Raw genomic sequence first — 17,853 nt, 5'->3', positions numbered from 1 at the left:
CCAAGAGTAGGTCAGGTTTTGCACCTTCTCTAGTAGGTACATCCACATACTGAATCAGAAAATTGTCTTGTACACACTTAACAAATTCCTCTCCATCTAAACCTTTAACACTATGGCCGTCCCAGTCGATGTTTGGAAAGTTAAAATCCCCTACCATAACTACCCTATTATTCTTACAGATAGCTAAGATCTCCTTACAAGTTTGTTTCTCAATTTCCCTCTGATTATTGGGAGGTCTATAATATAATCCCAATGAGGTGATCATCCCTTTCTTATTTCTCAGTTCCACCCAAATAACTTCCCTGGATGTATTTCCGGGAATATCCTCCCTCAGCACAGCTGTAATGCTATCCTTTATCAAAAATGCCACTCCCTTTCTATCCTTGCTGTAGCATTTGTATCCTGGAACATTCAGCTGCCAGTCCTGCCCATCCCTGAGCCATGTTTCCGTAATTGCTATGATATCCCAGCATGCTGTACCTGTCCTGGGCTCTCAATCAAAATCACTTACAGCTTCAGAGTGAGGTTTTAGAACTACTGTGGAATGGAGGTTTTTACTGAGAATGTGAAGCACATATGTCAAAGTTGCTCCATTCATCTGGTAATGCGCAAATAGGAGAGTGTGTTCTCTTTTATAGAATGCCATGGTGAGTAGCAGATCAACTGCTCATATTAAAAGATTTATGTTGAGTTTGGGTATGTGAGCTATGAGTTTTTTGCCAGGCATAAAATGGACTGCTGTCACCTGGAACAGTTTATGCATCTTCTGGTGACCAGCTGCTCACGGGTGTTGGCAGTCCTTAAAAGTAGTGTGGATGATTGAGAATTTTTTTTCCATCTCTGCCTTTGCTGTCGCTTCTATTTCCTGTCTTAGCTTTCATTTACAGTGAGTGCAGAGAAGTTTTAGCAACTTTTGAGGTGTTATATTTTTTGGACTTTGGAGTGTTGCATGAAAAGAGCATTTTCCTGGTTGGAGTCATTAGCTTTGTCTTGTTTTATCTTGTTGTATTCTTCTTCAGAAGATTGAAGACTGGAATTTATTTCAACAATAATCTTGAGAGCAAGGTAGCTTATAAAAGTCAGTTCATATCATATCACAGTCCCAGTTCTCTTGTCTGGAGTCTTTTTCTTTTTGTCTCAGTTTGACCATGACGCAGTGGGTGTATTTTTTTTATTTAACAAGTTCCTTGTGGTTTGGCACAGTGTAGTAATTTAGTTGAACTCTGGACCGATCATCCATTCTAGAAATGGCCACTTAACCCTTTACTTTGTTCCTCATGAACTGGTTCATTGAGTTCATTTCAGAATTGACAGCTGCTTTGTCAGTGGATTTTTATTTAAACATTTTAAAAAAATGCTTTCTGACAGCCTGCAGCCAGTTGAAAATGAGCTAGCGCCTCTGAAAGAGGAATTGAGCAAGAAAAATGTCTCATTTGTTTTATTTTGTCTTTTACATTCCACTTGGTGAGCTATTCTGCATATTTTTCAATTCCATGTGTCTGTTGTCTCTACCTTTGTCTTTCCTTTTCTCATCACTCACTGTTTTCCCCCGAGGACTCTCTCCTTCCAGCTCCCTTAGCCTCATTCTCACGGTTCTACCTGCACTATTACTTGTGGGTGCTGTTGTTGTTTTATCTGTCTCGATATACGTTCACGTTCTGTGCAGCACCCTGCCCCTCTTGTTTACTTGCTAGCCTGTGACCTGTATGTTGTTCATGCACACGCTGTTTCTGTAGGCATGTCAAATGAATCCGGTTTACCTGTGGCTTTCTCTGGCATTGCCAGTTTTGTGGATTAGGGTTTGATTCTGTAATCGTTTAACCCTAAAGCACTGCATGATGCTGAAAATCAGAGTGGAATTCTGTTTTTGTGCAGAGTTGATTTCACTTCGCAAAACCTTTAGTAATTGATCTCAAACTGGGTTGTTAAGCATCTGGCCTCTGCTTGTTCAGCCTCCTTGATGTTGCTGCCATCAAGTAGTATGCTATGGCATGGTGCCAGGTACTCTTGACTAAAGCTATCAGGTTGCTTAGTAGCCAGGCTGATCTGCATCTCCTGGTGTTGCAGTGAAGTCGAACTCTACTAAGTTTTTTTCAAGATAAAACTAATAGTTTAATGAATGAATAATTACAGAGTGCAATGGATGTTTGTACTGTGGTGAGCACCATGTACAAGTGGTTTACATGCTTCCATTATGAATTTATTGAGTTCTTTCCTGGCTGTTTGTGTTGACATCTGGTTTGAGTAACAAACTTGGCACCAACAATTGCTGGAGCTCCATAATCAGTTCTGAGTAATTTATTTTCAGGACGGTGATAACCTTTATTCTCCTGTGAGACCCTGCATTATTCATATTCGCTTTACCTGCAGTGCTGTTCCCCACCCGGTCTTAATTTTTGTCATTTGTCTTCTGACTTGGTGAGGAGTTGGAGTTATCAACCAACAGGCAGAGGTACTCAAGCTGAGGCATACTGTAAACTTCGGGACTGTACTCCTGTCTCGTGTGATATCACCAATGATAACTGCATGGCCCCTACAGTCAGGAACTTACCATAATGGTCCAATGTATCATTTAAATAGCATGAGTCAGTCTTAGCAAGAAACCCTAGATTGTATGTAAATTGGATGCCATAATCTTCTATCACTGTAATAAAAGGTTGACATTTTATGTCTGAATCAAGAGGGTTATGTGGTGTTGAGTGATAGTGAAGGTTGATGTTCTGATTTGTCTGCTGCCTTGTCCTGTTGCTCTAGTGCATTGTAGATTGTGCACTTTACTGTCACTGTGTTCTGGGAGTGGGGGGGGAAGAAAGAGTGCAAGTTGAAGGCAATGGATAGGATGTCCATCCAGTAGGCCTTGTCCTAAATGGTTCTGACCTTCTGCAGAGTTGGAGCTACATCCACCCAATTAAGTGGAGACCGTTCCATCCCATTCCTGGTTGTGGCTTATAATTGGTTGACAGGGTTTGGAGGGTCAGGAAATGAGTTACTTGTCTCAGAATTCCTAGCCTGTGACTTGCTCTTGTAGCCACAATATTTATTAGCTGATCCAGTTCAATTCCTGGTAAGTCTCAGGTTATACATTCTCAGAAATAGTGTTGTTAAAGTATTCAAAGTTAGACCGTTTGGTGATGGTCGTTGCTTATTACTTAATGTCAGATGTTACTTATCACTTAGGCGGAAAGTCAAACTAAGCAGAACCAAGTCTCAGTATTATTCTGGTCATCGTACTTCATTGAGAATTGCAGTGGAACTGAACAGAAGAATGTGAGAAGGGACTTAGCAGGACGACTGCTGAGAGAATGTTTCCTCTTGTAGGGAAGGCTGAACTAGGGAACACAGTTTTAAAACCATGGGTTAAACAGAAATACTTATTTTACTGAGTCTGAGCTTCCTTCGAGAGCAATGGAGGCAGGATTGTTGAATATTTTTGAGCAGGTCTTGACTAACATGGAAGTTGCGGGTTTTTGGGGGTAGGCAGGAATATGGAGTTAAAACAACAGCTAGTTAACCATGGTCTCATTGAATAGTGGAGCAGGCTGAAGGGGTATGATGGCCACCTTCTCCTCTTTGTCTCCCCCACCCCCCCCAAAAAAAAAATTAATATGTTCACGCGAAGACTGCATTCAAGAGTGAACGCCTCCATTTCTAGCCCTATGAAAAAGAGATAATTGAATTACTTGATAATGATTGAACTTGGGGCACCTCCTTAAGGGGCTCTGAAATGATGCCCTGGAATTCTGATGATTGACTTCCAACAACTTGATCATTCATGAGCAGTTTAATTGTGAGCATGTGCTGTTTCATGCCACTGTCCATCTAAACATTTCGTCACTTTTTTGCTGATAGTGCAATAATTGTTGGGCTTGGATTTATCCTTTTTCTTCCCACTTTATTGAATTGTAATAGTGTAATGTTTATATATATATATGAAGATCGTTTTTTGGAGTATTGAATTCAAAATAGAGACAATTAAGTGTTAAGTTACTTCCATGAACGATCATTTTGAAAGGTCAGAGATTCGTCAACAGTGACCTATATTTGCTGGAAACCATGTCCCTGTGGTGTTATTGGCTAGCTATTTTAGTTGGTTTTTATTTGGTTGGCAGAGTAAACGGAACAAAGCCATTAGTTTTGTTTTTTAGTTTAGAAGAATGTAGGATTAAACAAGGTTTTACAAAAAAAAGCTTAGTTCTGAAGAAAGTTCAGAAACCAGTTTAATTTCTCCTTTAAGATGAGTATAGGGCTTTTACTGTATCAAAAGGTTGTAAAAATTTCAAAACCAGGAGAGTGATTGTTAACAAATCTGCAGGTTATGCAGGCAGCCAGGTTTGTGATACATTCCTGATGTCAGATGTATAATGGAGTCATTGAATTATCTTTACCATGCATGGTAAGAAGAAAAATGGAAGGTGTAGTGAAGTCAGCCAGATGGTCCTCGTTGAATAACTTCCCTGGTTGGTCCACTCAGGGAGATCTGGCTGACGGATGTAGACAGGAATATCGGAGGCTCTGTTCACTCACTGAGAGCTAGCTCTGAAGAAGCCAGACCTAGATTAAATACTATGCATCTGTAAATAAAAGGTGACTCGGTGATGGGATACTGGCTTCTGTAGGGTTATTTCAGTGGCAACAAGAGAAAAACTACACTCCTGAAGAAATTCATTCACAGCAGTTGTCTGTGAGCTGGGGGTAAGCATTTCTGGCATAGTATTATTTGGGAAGCTTGACTTGTTTGATTCTGCTGTCGAAGACTAGACCCAGTATGTGACAAGAGTACGATTTTTTCTTTCGGGCAAATGATGTTGGGGCAGATGAAAAGCAACGTATAATTCTCTTGACAGCTTGCATTAAAAGTATGTGAATATAGTTTAGTGATAAGCCAAAACATTGACTAAACCAAAAATAATTCTAGGATCTGAGTTGTCCAGTAATATCATTGATTTGGATATAAAACCATAGTCTAGCGTGGTTATCGGGGTGAGATACTCTTCCGAGGGTTGGTAAAAATTTGATGGGCCAAATAGTGATTCTTTGCACTGTAGGGATGCATGATTCAATTTAATGAACATAAGCAACTCAGTCAATGGATTATACAGCTAAGCTATTCTTCATGATAAACATTGTGATGTACTCTGGCTGTCCCTGTAACTTCTCCATGTAGCATTCAACGAGGACTGATTCACTTAAAAGCAGACGGATTGCCAGAATAATCAAATTCTCAACTCATAAACACCCAGCAATCTCTGCCTAGAATGTGATCAGTTGAGTTACCAATTAAACTTGCTTGCACCCACTTCTGTTAATTCTCCGGGCAGTCAATTCCTGCTGAATTTGCAAGAGTGAAACTGTAAGTCATTCTGATATAACATGCATTTCGTTAACACAAATAATGAATTGGAGACACTGTTTCTAAATGCAAATTTTTCAAACGTGTAAAACAATTACATTGCCAATGCTTAAATCATGCTGTAGAAACAGCACTTTTTCTATAATGCGGGGTTGCACAAGAACGCAACCATCAGATTATAGAAGAACTCTGTATTCTCATTTATCAAATAAGTGTCAGCTAGAATATGCAGGAATATCTTTCAGAAGTCCTCATTACTTCAAGTTGATTTGACGTGAGGAACACCATTCTGGATAACCACCTTATTGTGAGTTTTGACCTGTTAGTGGAGGATGCTTGTCCTGAATATACTCACTTCAAAGCTGAATTGAACTGGTTACATGAGGAATTTCAAGTAATTTGTATTAATTTAAATTATCAAAAATCCCAGAACACGACTACCTTTAAAACAAAATAATGAGGTGTTTTATAAGTACCTGATGATGAAATAGAGAATAATTAACTAATTTGAAGCAATTCTTCTGGAGCAAGGAAAACTGTTTTATTTCAGTCTTTGGACTCAAATTGTTCCTATTGGTTCCTCTAATTGTAATTGCCAATGTTTGAGCTCAATTTTTAAAGCTTAAGATGTTTTTATTGACATGTATATTTGGAAAGAGAGAACCTCCAGTTGCAGTGTTTTTATTAAACCATTCAAGTGCAATCAATGTGAAACTTCATCTAGTCCTGGGGTGTGTTGCTGAACAAAGAGACCTTGAGAGCAGATTCATAGTTCCTTGAAAGGGGAGTCACAGGTAGATAGGATAGTGAAGAAGGCATTTGGTATGCTTTCCTTTACTGGTCAGAGCATTGAATATTGGAGTTGGGAGGTTATGTTGCGGCTGTATAGGACATTGGTTAGGCCACTTTTGGAATGTTGTGTGCAGTTCTGGTCTCCCTCCTATCGGGAGGATGATGTGAAACTTGAAAGAGTTCAAAAAAGATTTACAAGGATGTTGCCAGGGTTGGAGGATTTGAGCTATAGGGAGAGGCTGAAGAGGCTGGGGCTGTTTTTTTCTGGAGAGTCAGAGGCTGAGGGGTGACGTTATAGAAGTTTACAAAATTGAGGGGCATGGATCGGGTAAATAGACAAGGTCTTTTCCCTGGGGTGGGGAGATCCAGAACTAAATTACATAGGTGTAGTGTAAGAGGGGAAAGATATAAAAGGGACCTAAGGGGCAACCTTTTCTCTCAGAGCGTGGTGTGTGTATGGAATGAGTTTCCAGAAGTAGTGGTGGAGGCTGGTACAAATACAACATAGGAAGGGTTTGGAGGGATATGGGCCAAGGCTTGGCAAATGTGACTGGATTAGGTTAGGATACCTGGTTGGCATGGGCAAGTTGTACTGAAGGGTCTGCTTCTGTGCTGTACATTTCTATGGCCCTAAAACTGTACTAAAGTTACTGAAACAATTGCTAGAGCAGTAATGTGAGGAATTCAATTTGTACATTGGAGCTAATCTTCGCACCTTGACTGCCTCGGCCGAGCATCCAACTGCATATGTGTCTAATATTTTTCATCTAATACTGTACCCTGACAGAGTCTTTAATTTATCGTAAGCTGGTTTAGCCATCTGTCTGCTTCATTACATGAATAATTTTTACCTTTGCTGTTTTAGTTTTTAATATCCCCATGTAATAGAAGTGAGAATTAAACTGCGTGATGTTGTAACTTGAGTGGTTGCCTTGTGTGAGAGCTGTTGTGAAGAGGGAGTGAGCCAGTGCTGAAGACCAAGAAGCTGGGCATCTGTGATTGACTGTTGTCTGCAGCTCTGATGGCAGATCAGATGGTAACAGGCGTTGCAGATATAACTTTACAGTCCTGAGGCTAGCTATAAATATGCAGTAGTTTATTGTGGCTACTTGTAAGTTTCTTCTCATCACCATCTCTTGGAAAGGTAAAAGTCTTGTGGAGCATTTAAAACCTTAAACAGTCCCTGTATATTTTTGTTTGGTTTACTCCTTTTCTAAAGGCTTTGACTTGGCGTGGTGTTTCCTCATTTCGCCATTTTTGGTAACCACCTGTCAAGTCTACATGGCCAAGAAAGTAAGCTTCTTGTTTGGGCATTACATCTTTTGAATCCCAAAAATTTGGTACAGCTTTGTTAAGTTAAATTGCTTACGGTTAGATTTCATTGTGTATTATCATTCACATCTTTGTGTATTTTTATTCCAACCATTGATTAGGAGAAATGTCTTCAATGTTGTAAAATTAACTGCCTCCTCGGGTCAGTTGCCTGTTGCCAGTCAGCTTGTATGTGAGGATTGAATACTGGAATGGGGCACTGAACGTGTGAAATGCTGCATCAGTGTCAGCCAGCATCTTCAGGGAGGAATTGATTACATGAGGAACAGAACAACTTGAAGATGAGTACGCTGTTCCACGCTGTGATGTGTTTCACTGGACTCAATAGCATTCTGATTTGAATATTTGGAGCTTGTCATTCGTGTCTCTGGTTAGTCCCGACATTAGTCAGAGAGCACTGAATAGCATAGAGGTGCAGTTGTTGTAATGATTCCATTCTTGCATGTGTTGTAGTACCATGTTAATGATGAGATTTAAGGTTCACTCTGGAAGAAAGGCAGGGCAGCAGATCTGGACTAGAAGTTAAGATTGGAATTAATGCAAAATGTGTCCTCCCTTATATGAACATAGTGTATATGCTAGTAGAGTCCCTAACAATTCTCTGTCCAGTACCCAAAGGTATTGTTTGAATTCTGTTTTGGAGCATTATTGATGCCATCGTTATGCATTGTATTATTGTTTATGACTATCTTGAGTCTCTGATCTGTAATGATTTTCTCTCTGTTTAACAAATTATATTCTGATGAAAACCAGAGGATGTTCTGAATATTTGATTGCTGCTTCTGTCTGCATTGTTCAATGCCCCAGTGCCGCTTCCCTGAAACAACCAGACCTAATGTCTCATTGCTTGACATTGCCAGATATTGGTCGTTGAACTGTTGCGAACTAGTCGGCCTTTTATACAAGGCTTGGGACTAACAAGAGGCATGTGCTAAAAGGCCTAGAACAACTATTACTATTCCAAAAAAATTGTTATAAAGACATTTCTTGCCAATATTCTTGTTTAATGCATCTGGAAAATAACAAAATTCTGGAGTAATTACATGCAACTGTTGGCTATCGAAATTATAGCAAATCACCAAAATATTGAACTTTATTCATTGTTTTGGCTGGGACCCATTGGCCTATGTTTGCAATTGTGCTGTGTATTTTCAGGAAAGAGCACTTTCTTTTTCCCCCTGTCAGTTTTCTCCCTTTGTTCTATCCTGAGCTAATTGACACTTTACAACTGGGTACAGTTCCACACATCAGTTATCCTCTGGTTACTACGACTACATGGTTGAATACTGGAAAGCTATGCCAACACTGAACCAAATTCTGTCCTTGAATGATGTCCAGAGCAGTCCCATTCTGTCTGAATATTGATAAGATCTGCACTACATTAATATAAAGAAGAACCTTACTTTCTGTCAAGCAGTCGTCATTACCATACATTCACTGATGAGTATAATTGTGCACCTAAGAAATTCCACGTCACTGGTCATGGGTTCTCTGGGTCCTTGTGTGGCTGATGAGCCTGATCCTAAAGCTACATCCCTGACCTTTGATAGAAGTCTGTAGATGAAATTTTGTCTCACTATAGCTGATAGACTGTACCACTGTTTCTATGTTGGACAATTAATGGCACTAACTGCAGGAAAATGGGCCTAGTATGCTTAAAGCAAATTTATGGCTTGTTGAAGTTTGACGTGATCATTACAAGCAAATCTTTCTGCTTGGTTTGATGCCCAGATAAAGAGTGAAAGCTTGTGACCTTGTTGGACACCGGGTCAATGTCGTTGTGAAGGGGAAGCAGTCCAGATGTGAGAGATTGAGAATATTTGGTTTCTTGGTGCTAGTCCTTTTTTGACCTGAAAAAGTACAACTCCTAACCAGAGCAGTGATTAAGTGGGAAGATGATTGGCATTTGCAGCTGCTGAGTCTTGCTTTTCTAATTGCTGGGATGAGAAATTCTGTTGTTTGATAGAATTCTGTCTCTTGCAGTGTGTGAAATTCTACCATCTCAAATGTTCATAAACTTATGAACATACTGATGTATTCTGTCTTCCATATGTTTTAGAGTCCCTTGCTTCACTTTGCATGTACATAATCCAATAAGATCATGATCTGTGTTTAGTATGAACTTTTGCATTTGCAAATACATTTACATTGAATGCTGAGATCAGTTTTGAGATTTTATGCAAATATATTGTCGACAATAAAAAATAAAAGAAAAACTACTGTGTCTATGCATTTGAAGTCTAATAATTCCACCTATTTGAAGTGGCTTTGAAGCACTCGTGTTGCATTAGAGGTCAACATAGTGATATCTAATTTTCTACCCCCTCACTCTGCAGTTTCTGCTACTTGGCAGTATGGGTACCTGATTCTTCATAGCAAATTTTCAGATCTTTTTGTCTTATTCCACTCTCATCCTTGTTTTCCTGAGACCAATACCAGCAGGAAAAAAGGTAACAAGTGAATATACGAACAGTTATCAAAGGCTCAGACCTGTACTGCTATCTTATTCCAATGTGCCTAGTCAGTACTTCAAAACTCTCATTTGTTACATATCCTTTCATTCTAAGATCCAGTTTTTGTTGAAAATTTCAAATGACCTATATTGGGAAGATTCATATTGCTCAAAGAAAAATGCTTCATTATGCCTGGCTCCAGTTTCAAGCTTGTGTACCTTGTTTCATTTTTCTCCGCCAGAAGAAATAGTTTTTCTATACCTACACTATCAATATCCCTTTATTATTTTATATACTACCATTTGATCCCCTAGGGTCTTTTAAACTCAGGAGAAAACAAACCAAGTTTGTGCAACATGATTTAGTACTACAAGCCCTGAAATCAGATTGGTTAATGTGTGTACCCTTTTTGATTTGATTGTATCCTCCCTGAGGTGTGGCACTCAGAATTGCACGCAGTGCTTTACTTGGGGTATGACTAAGCTGTTTCCATAACTGCCTGTCCTTTGTGTTTGCGATGAAACCCAATATTCCAGTGAACATTATATGAAATTTAACAAGGAAGTCGGGTGATGTATTTCAGTACAAATAATGAGACAACAGGAAGTAAATGATAAAAGCTTTGAAAAGGCAGAGAGAGCCAGAGAAACTTGGGTACAAATCCATATGGTTTTGAATGTAGTGTCTTACATGTAGTTGTCTTATGTTTATAAAACAATTTTTGTTCAAGGAATTATCAATAAAATAGAAACAACCTCATGTGAAATCCAGTTAAGTCATTGGTTAAGGCCACAGTTACTGCAGTTATAGTTTTGTTTGCTTCAGTTTAGGAAGGCTGTCAATATTATAGGGAGCATGCAGAATAAAGTCTTTAGGATAATAAAATGAGAGGACAAATACAAGAGACTCAAGCATTTGGAGCATGAAGGTTAAAATGGGCTCTGACGGAAGCACTCAATTTTGAGAGAGTTATTTCCAATGGCTTTGAGTAGGTGTTCCAGTCGTCTTTAAAGGAATGATGGGAGAGGTTCAGGAAATGTTTTAATATTGTGGACGATACTACAAATTAGAGGAACCAAAATCCAAAACATTTTGTTTTTAAAATGATGGAAACAGATTTGAAAGGGAAAATGTTAAATGATGGGGGAAAGATTTAGGACAACTTGTGAGAGAGTTTGAGTACATTTACAGTCTTGATAAACCAAATGACAGTCTGTTTTTCTGATGAGATTTCTGGCTCGACAGGAAAGTCTCAACCTATATTTGTTAGGTCTGTCTGAGTTCTTAGGCAGTACAGTGCATTTGGTAGCTATCATACATTCTTATACATGTTAAAGCATTTGTGTTTGTATGTGTATTCAATAACTTAACAACTTGGTATCTGTGAAGGTTGGAAGGATTCACACATTAATTTTGTGCAATTGGAATATGACTCACTGCGAACACAAAATCGCCACCCACGAGTGGATGCATTCAAAACTGTCCTTGTCATGTGATGGCTTGCTGCGAAGTTAGGACCGAATACTGTGGCAAGTGTTGCTTTTTAGATCAGATATTAAATGGGGTCCTGTTGCATCCTTGGGTGGGGTTCTGAGAAGCTCCCAGTATGTCATCATGAAGACGAGCAAGGCACATTTCCCAGCTGACCTGGTCAATAGTCATTTCTCAACTAATAAAAGTACATTGTGTGGTCATTTATCTTACTGTGGAAGCTTGCTGTATGCAAACTGGTGGCTACATTACAACTGTGAGGATGTGTTAAATAAAGTGCTTCATTTTTAGTCATTTAGGTTTAGGACACTCTGAAGTTGCAAAAGGCACTGTGAATGTAAATCCTTCTCTTCCTTGCTCAGTGGTGTAAGTGGCACTGAGCATTTCTATTTGCCGAAGGGGTGTACAAAAGGTGAATTGAGAACAGACTGGTAATGTGAATCATAAGGGGCTGTGAACCTTCTCAGCTGTAGGACTGTTAGGCTAACAGTGACGCACTGAACACGCCTCATTAGTTGCAAGGCGTTTGGAACATCTTTAAATTGTAAAGGCAAATACTTTATTAAAATGGTCTCTGTTTTATTTAGCAGGATTTTTAAAAATCCTTCCTTCACTGTTTGCCCAGCTTTCAAAGGAGGAGCCACTTGTGTCTGTGGAGATGAGAGCTGCAAATAGCAGTTGTCACTTTAATAAGTGTGCCTGCCTCTCTTGGAATCTGCTAAACCCTACTTGGCTCTCATTGCCGTTTTCCAGTCATGTTGAAGTTACTGATCCCCATGGGGGAGGCAGTTCTATCCCTCTGCCAGGAGAACGCTTCCAAGCACATTACCTTGGAAATTAACCAACTGTGTGCTTGTGTTAAATAATTTTAAATACTTTCTGGAGCTGATTTCTCAGCTCCCTCCTGCCCTTTGGAGACTGTGAACCCTGATTCACAATCCCTTAATCAGGTTGCTCCCACTGGCAGTTTTTTTGGATGCTGGATGCAGTTTTTCCTGGTTGGTTGTCACGAAAAGTCTTAAACAAATCATTCTAATGATTCTTAGTTCTGTTGGCATTCCTGCAAGATGTCAACATGAATTGTAGTGGTTCAAGAAGTCTTGCCATCTTGTCAGCTTAATTAGGGCTGGGCAATAAATGTCTATTCCCATGACCATACTTGCCCTGAATGCCCAGAGTGATTGGCTAAATGGTTTTTATCCAGTATCAACTCCATTTGTCCCCAGACTGTGACTCTGGATTGGTTATTGTCATGCAAGGTATGTCTGTCAAACTTGACCCAATGACCAGCATGCCACTCATAATCAGTAATTGAAATCTTGCTGATTATTCTTCTGAGCTGGGAACTTGACTGTGTACTACAACAATAATGGGAGGAAGCATTTCTGTGGTGGCTTCAGCTGGTGAAGTCTTTGGTTATGGAAATCTACATATTGACCAATTAAAAGAATTGTTTGTATTTCTGGCAGATAAACCTTGATTTATTTTTAACTGGTTGTACTATTTTGAAGCAGCTCCATGCTAGTTACTCTTCTCAATAACTTGAAAATTTGACTGGAATTTTGCCAAACTGTCAGTTTGTTGTTACCTGCATCCTGGTGCTGTAGAAATTCATTGTTCCAAAGTAATTGATTTCAAAGTGTGGAATAACCTGTAAAATGGTGAAGCAGGTGATGTGAAAATAAAGATTAGCAGTTTAATTACAGGAATTGTTTTAATAGTATTTTCAAATCTGATTGCAAATTGAATTAGCAATAACGGTAAGTCTCTTGCTGAATAAAAACATTGAAGTGAACTCACTGAGACACATCAGCATTGCGTGACTCAAGAAAAATGTCAGTGATGTGATCCACAATCTGTTGGACCCCAGAGTGGAGCTGCATAACCCCCATCTAATCCTTCACTAGCACCATATGTGTGGATTCTGAAGTATTGCCCACCTCCTCCATTACTTCCACACACATCACATTGACTATATGTTGACTGAGGGCTGATCTCCAACTTGCATGCATGATCTCCTGTTCCTGATCTGTTTTCCACCTCAAGTATTTGAGACACCAATTCCACTTCAGCCTTGCTGTGTGTTTGCAGATTTCTCTAACCCTGGGAACCTGCTTGTACCATCTGATTCTGCAGTACATTTTCTTCCTTGCCTCCTTCACCTTTATTTCCTATTTTCAGGTCACCCTCACAAAAGTGCTATTGGTACTACTTACCCTGATTCTGACTCCAGAGTCCACTTTATGAACATCAGGAATGTATTATGATATGGAAGAAGCTCTTTAAGACCAAGTAGTTACTTATTCTTGATAATGCTTAAAAATTATGTGGTACTTTAGGTTTTTGTGGGAGGCGAGAAGAAAGCTTGCTTGCATCTTGAACAAAAGAATATTCCTTTTGTCATTCTTGGTGAAAGCTGCTAGAAATTTTTGGTTTGTGGATTCATTGGTGACCAACTAACATTCTTGCTGCATGAGTCCCCACTTTCCATTGCTTAATGGAAACATAGTTTTGTTCTTGCTGGTTGTGAAGACCGGATGTAAAGTGCTGAAACTTCTCATCCCCAGTTTTCAATGAGCTCGGGTTAATATCATGAAATTCTTCACAGTTTGGCACAAAAGTTGTAGGAAAGGGGCTACCTTTGAGTGTGGTGTTCTCTGTACTCTACCCTAAAATCAGCCAATCTTCTGCCTGCTATTTAAAGCCTTGGGATGGGTTTATTCAGTAATTGGAACAACTGGATTTTGCTTCCAGTTCTCATATTAGTGTATCATCTTTCCTGTTTGCAGTTTGAACCAATAATTAAATGTATACAGCAGTATATCAATGACCAGCTCTCTGTCAATATGTTAATTTGGAGTTCATGGTTTATTTGAATCTTTGGCAATGTTAGTTATCTTTTAATTGAGGTAACTGATCCGCGGTTTATGTTTCTTTTAAAATTCCAAGTACTGTAATGCATCATGGAAACGCTTGACTATAACTTGTGGCAGAATTTTATGCATTTTAATACATAAAATGCATAAATAATACATAATACATGCCAGATTCTAAATCGGTATCTAAGATACTGGGCATCATGTTCAGGGCAAGGGTTTCGTGAGGTAGGCTGCACAGTGAGTTTATCTTGTATACAGTGCTGCCCATCAACGCTGGCTCATGTTAAATGTGTCTCCATGACTTGTGGGAGAGTCTGCATTAAGAACTAACGAACAGTGTATATTTGTGTCTCAAGCTGCCTCTTGCTGGGTTGATAACTGGAATTGTATGATGTAGAATTCAACAAACTATCATAGCACTGCAACCTGCACAGATCATACTAGAATTTTCCTGCGTTACTGACACAACTATATCGTTGGGCTCCTATTATCTGTGGTGTAATGTGCATGGCAGCCCCCACAACTTCATTATTTACTCATACCCTTCATAGTGTATGCATCTCTCTCGTATCCTAGTCATTTGCAGCTTTGACCACATATGTTTTACTGCTATTCTGCTTCATGCAGCATGGCATGCTGCAGTCCCATTTTCTTCTTTACCTTTTCTAGATGGTGCGTGATCAAAATAACAGGTCTTTTGGCATCTCTCTGAGAAAAGATAAGTTGATATTCCATTTGGGTCCAAAGTTTGCTTTTGTGAAAGTATGAGCATCCAGTAAAATAGAAATGGGGACACTACTTCAGATTAAAGGATCAACCTTACATTATATAATGTTTTTCACAGCTGTAAACTGTTGCAAAGCATTTACAGTTAATGCAACACTTTGCAGTGTAATCACTGTTGTAATGGAGGGACTGTAATGTAGTCACCAATTTAAATACAGTAAGTGAATGGGAATTTTTGTGAGACATTGATTGAAGGATTGCTGTTGGGTGAGAAGCCCCTTCTGTACTTGCCAGTAGTGTCATGGGATTTACAGAATCTAATGGAGAACGCAGCTAGTGCCTGTTTAACAATTCAGATGACAAATGTGTGGCAGCCCAATCAAGGCAATAGGGTTGGATTGCCAAAAGGCAAATTTCGGACAGTGGCTTTTTGTAAGTTACAAACGATGTGAAACTTGAAAGGGTTCAGAAAAGATTTACAAGGATGTTGCCAGGGTTGGAGGATTTGAGCTATAGGGAGAGGCTGTATAGGCTGGGGCTATTTTGTCTGGAACGTCGGAGGTTGAGAGGTGACCGTATAGAGGTTTACAAAATCGTGAGGGGCAAGGATAGGATAAGTAGACAAAGTCTTTTCTCTGAGGTCAGGGGGTCCAGAACTAGACTGCATAGGTTTAGAGTGAGAGGAGAAAGATATAAAAGAGACCTACGGGGCAACTTTTTCACGCAGAGGGTGGTATGTATATGGAATGAACTGCCAGGAAGTGGTGGAGGCTGATACAATTGCAACATTTAAAAGGCATTTGGATGGGTATATAGGAAGGGTTTGGAGGGATATGGGCCAGGTGCTGGCAGGTGGGACGAGATTGGGTTGAGATATCTGGTCGGCATGCATGTGTTGGACCGAAGGGTCTGTTTCCATGCTGTACACCTCTATGACTCTATAAATGTAGATAAAACTGGGTGATGCAGTTGTAAAGAATCCTTTGAAAAATTGGAAGGAACTATTGGGATCCTGAGTTGAGAGAAGACAGTGTTCTGAGGAAATGAATAATTTTCAATTTTTGTATCATTCTGTCTCAGGTGTTCACTTTCCCTGAATTACTTGCTTTTTCTTTTCCACATTGCAACACATCATCCTCACCTCTGGAGGCAGCCTTCCTGGCTCCATTTAATTTACCACAATGTCAGTAAGCATCATCTAGATTTTGGCACTGCTGCAATTTCTTACCGTCTGTTGAAAAACATGTGAAAGCTTGAAATCTCAGAAGGCTCCCTGTGCACCAAACATCAAAATCCAGGCGCTCTAGGTGGCTCCTGGGGTTGGGTGTGGTCGAGCAGAATATGTTTATAGTGTCTAATCTGGTGTAGTGTTAATTCCGATTTGATCAAGTTGTGCTGTTTTGCTCAGCTATGGATACTTCAGTGACTGGAGTCTAGTGAGTTTCAAGCTCCACTACAGGTTTTGAACCGATAATGTCATCTTAACTTTAGTGTTCTATCGAGCATGTTTAGTTAGAGTTGCTGTCTCTAATAAGATGTTAAACAGTCTTTTGATATTTTCCAATGAGGCTTTGTGCATTTGCATACTATATGTATATTTTTAAATTTGCAGAGGAGTAGGAAATAGTGTTATCCTGTTCAACATACCCCCCTCTCCCCGCCAGCTGCATCATGAACAGGTTTAGTTATTTATCATGATCTTGGGTTCCATCCCTCTGTGATTCCACGTCTCTCACTTAAAGGGGAAAAACAAAGTATTACCTCTCTATTGTTCCCACATTACATTAATCATTATATGTAATTGATGTCCTGAGGTAAAGATGCTATAGAAATGCAAATTCTTTCAATAATGCCTGCCTCTGATCAAGGATGATCAATTTTTTTAAAACATCTCTTCCTTTGACAAGCTGACTGTTTCAGTCTAATTTATACTCCTGTCAAGTGCTTGGGATATAATTGTATTAAATATGCTGCTTAAAGACTGAATCATGCTGGAATGGATGTAAGAGTCACTTTCAATTGGTCATCATCTCAAGTTTTATCGATTTTATTTAATCATTTCCTTAAAGCCATGTGAGGTATTCCAACTTGTTAGGATTGGAAAATAAGTCATCCAACATTTCCTGTCTCAGACTTGTCAGTTGCACAGTGTTGGTGACCGTGCCTTTAGGTGAGCCTTGGACATGATGTCTCCCCTTGGTGAATATGTTATGGATTAATTACTCCCTGGGCTCACATGGGAAGAACAGGCTCTCTGGTTAATGTTGTAGAGATCTGGGTGGCACACTGGTGACTGTGTGGAGTTTGCACTTTCTCCCCGTGTCTGCGTGTGTTTTCTCCAGGTGCTCTGGTTTCTTCCCACAGTCCAAAGATTAGGTTAGGTGAATTGACCAAACTAAATGGCCTGTAGTGTTCAGGGAGGTATAGGTTAGGTACAGTCAGGGGAAATGTAGAGTAATAAGGTGGGGGAATGGGTCTGGGTGGGAAACTCTTCGGAGGGTCGGTGTGGACTTTTTGGGCTAAATGTTCTGTTTCCACACTGTAGGGATTCTGTGATTCTACGATGTTCTGCTGGCAACTGTGAGAATTCATCTAATTGATGGTAAGCACCTTTGTATGGTGAAAGAAATGACTGGAATGTAGACAATTGAATGGGAAGTAGACATTCATTTTGTGTTGTAAGGAGTTAAAGGTTTAAGTGGAAGAGTGTTCAATCAATCCCAAGTAACTCAGGAGCTGGGATTTTTGGAAAACTGAGTTTAAAAAATTGTCTTGCTGACTGGGTGTTGTGCCTTACTTGTGCGCCGTAATAATTGATTCACTGTGTGTC

The 17,853-nt window shown here is 39.6% G+C and overlaps 1 protein-coding gene across 8 annotated transcripts in view; it reads left to right on the top strand.

Annotated features, from left to right (window-relative positions):
• The window catches only part of LOC122563745 (thyroid hormone receptor-associated protein 3-like), a 113,403-nt gene that overhangs the window by 24,515 nt on the left and 71,035 nt on the right, over positions 1-17,853 (top strand). The window contains exon 1 of one of the 8 annotated variants that reach the window (XM_043717924.1): positions 17,592-17,625. The exons of the other annotated variants lie outside the window; for them this stretch is intronic. The gene's annotated coding sequence lies outside the window, so the exon portion shown is untranslated. Of the gene's footprint in view, positions 1-17,591; positions 17,626-17,853 lie in introns of those variants that run through there. 8 annotated transcript variants of the gene reach the window in all.

This window comes from Chiloscyllium plagiosum, chromosome 27 (assembly GCF_004010195.1).
Source record: "Chiloscyllium plagiosum isolate BGI_BamShark_2017 chromosome 27, ASM401019v2, whole genome shotgun sequence".
Classification (NCBI taxonomy): domain Eukaryota; kingdom Metazoa; phylum Chordata; class Chondrichthyes; order Orectolobiformes; family Hemiscylliidae; genus Chiloscyllium; species Chiloscyllium plagiosum.
This window is presented reverse-complemented; position numbering and strand designations above follow the sequence as displayed.